The 3,036-nt window shown below is 30.0% G+C and overlaps 1 pseudogene; it reads right to left on the bottom strand.

The window, feature by feature from the left end:
• Positions 1-512: 512 nt before the first annotated feature.
• Positions 513-631, bottom strand: LOC120583409 (uncharacterized; annotated as a pseudogene).
• Between the last annotated feature and the right edge of the window lie 2,405 nt (positions 632-3,036).

Genomic DNA, 3,036 nt, shown 5'->3' with positions numbered 1-3,036 from the left:
GAGGGCTCAAGAAAAGCTTCATGAGATATTGCATGAGATTTTACATATAAAATTACATCTCTATCTTTATAAATATATGAGATATCTAACCAAAAAATGTTGGGCAGAGTTTCCCTGAATGAGCATTAAGGAAGACAAAGAGTGGAAACAATTCAAATGATCATCGACTGCTAAATGGATAAACAAAATATGGCAGGTACTTATAAGGAAATATTATTCAGTCATAAAATGAAGAAAATGTTGATACATGCTAATACAACATGGACGAACCTTGATAACATGCTAAGTGAAAGAAGTCAGCCTCAAAAAGGCATATGTTGTATAATATCATTTCTATGTAATATCTAGAATAGACAAATCTATAAAGATAGCATACTAGTGGTTGGCAAGGGCTGGGGGAGGGACTTCTTCTTTCTTTTTTTTTTTTTTTTTTTAGATGAGGCAACCCTTGGTCGACCTCACAGATTGCAAGGACCTTGTCAACTTACAATTCCTTATTTTTTTATTTTTTACACCTACAGCACCTGGTCTTCCTAGGTGATCTCCCATCCAAGTACTAACTAAGCCCGACCCTGCTTAGCTTCCGAGATCAGACGGGATTGGGCTTGTTCAGGGTGGCATGGCCATAGAAGGGGAGTGACTTCTTAATGAGAATGCATTTTCATCTGGAGGTGATGAAAATGTTTTGATATTACATAGTGATGATACTCATTATTGGGAATATATGAAAAGCCACTAAATTACGTACTTTAAAATGGTTAAAATGGCAACATATATTACGTGAATTTTATCTCAATAATAAAAGAAAGGCAAAAATGTGTGAAATAGTGTGATGTATTTTTATGTCACTATAATGTAGTAAATGGCATAAGATAATCACATTACCTGGTAAGATATTAAACACATGTATTAAAAAGTTCATGAATAAAAAAAGTTCATGAATAAGGAAAAGGAAAAATTTCAGAGGACCTTGAGAACTTTGTTAAGGACTTTGAGCTAAATCGTAAAAATGACCATGTGCTAATGAAGATCTGTAATAAAGAAAGTACTATTTTCAGATTTAATGTTGCTACATTTACTGTCATTAGAAATGTCAGTGAAAAAGTTTTTTGGAAAAGTGTTAGTATGAAGCATTATTGTAGTTAAGAGTTGATGAACATTTGAACTACAACAGATGCCTTTGGATTGTAGAGGAGGGAAAATTTCCATTCAGAGAAATCACCTTTAAGGATCAATTGTTTACCAAATATGTGTACTGAGTGACTATACAGTCACTGTCCTCATAGAGATTACTTCTAATGAAAAAAATGTTTATTTTGATATTACAAAGTATGTTAATGAGTAACAAAAATAACTACCATACTGTAGAATATTATATATGCATATATTTATATATTATAAATATTAGATTATATTACATATTATCTTTGCATACACAATTTTATCTATTATAGATAAATATCTATAAACATATAGATTAAGATGCAGCTAACAGAAATTATCAATATCAATTGCTGAGAAGATTACAGTACAATATGAATAATTAACCTTTACAAGGTCACTCAACTAGGAAGATAATTAATAATACTATTTCCATTGTTATTTTGGTTATTTTTATATTTTCTCAATGCATTTTCATTTGATTTTTCTGGAAAAAATAAATGAGAGAAAAAGTAAATTTGAAAATATTTGGCCCGTCCAACAGAAGGAGTAAGAGAGAGAAAAAATGAGAGAAAATTATATTAAATAAACTTTGATATTCTAAAAGAACTGATGCAATGTAAGCAATGCATACCTTTTGCATGGTTAGAATCAGATTTCCTGGCTGAAAAAATATTGAATAACCATCCAGAATTATAAATATGGTATCTGCCTGAGCATCAGAACACAAATGGAAAGCTAAAGAAATCTTATTCAACCTTATTAAATGCATTTTTTACCCAAGATGAAGTCTCTATGACCCTCTATACTGTAATTCACATTTGAGACAGCTGCACTTTGCCTTTTTTACAAAACAAACTATCAGACAACGGTGATAACAAAATAAGAGATGGCGAATACATCATCTTCCACAAAACAGAGTCAATTACTCTTGGCTTTGTATGTGAAAAAATATGAAAATGATAACATCTTTCACTATGCCATTCTAAACCAACTAAGGGAAAACAATTGCTTAGAAAATCCTATTCTGTTCTGAGAAACAGAAAGTAAAATTTGCTATAAAGATGCTACTTTACTTATTGAATGCACTTTCATTTGCAGGATTAAACATTAATTTATGTTACTCACCTACTTAGTATACTAAAATAGATTTATAATATCTTTTAAAATGTTTGTATTAAGTTAAATTTTTAAATCAAACAAATTTTTAAATTATTAAAATACAGTACACACTTTAATGTTAATTTGTACAGTCTTATGCCTTTGATATCAGACTAAAGAGGTCATGGAATTTTATGCCTGAGATGCCATTAGACACTGGATCACATGCCTATTTTCCTACACTCTCATTTTAAATATTAGGAACTATCGAGAAATGTTTGGCTAGCTAAACTTTATATTTCGCCCATGTATTTTGTTTGTTGATAAATCAATTCGTTAATCATTTAAAAAATATGTTTGAAGTCTCATTGTACACCATTTAACCCCTCATACCAAGCAAAAATGTCAGTGGTTTGGTAGGAGATAGGTGTGTATACACACACACACGCACACACACACACACACACACACACATATGTATATATACATAAACATATATATGAATAAAGAAACAAATTAATACTTATAAGAAGAGACAAATAAAATATGATGCATTTATTATCAACAAAGATAGGAATCAATAGTATGACTGTACATTTTCACTAGTTATAAATTATAAGCTAATGCAAACCATATAAGTAGAATATTATTTGCATATATGAGCAACCAGTAGCCAAGACTAGTCCACAGCAAAATGATCAATTTTATTATTTAAATGGCACTTTTGTTAAACTATTGATGATAGATCAGAAACTATAATTAACTTTCTTCATG

Source organism: Pteropus medius, unplaced genomic scaffold, assembly GCF_902729225.1.
Source record: "Pteropus medius unplaced genomic scaffold, Ma_sr-lr_union100, whole genome shotgun sequence".
In the NCBI taxonomy this organism is placed as follows: domain Eukaryota; kingdom Metazoa; phylum Chordata; class Mammalia; order Chiroptera; family Pteropodidae; genus Pteropus; species Pteropus medius.
This window is presented reverse-complemented; position numbering and strand designations above follow the sequence as displayed.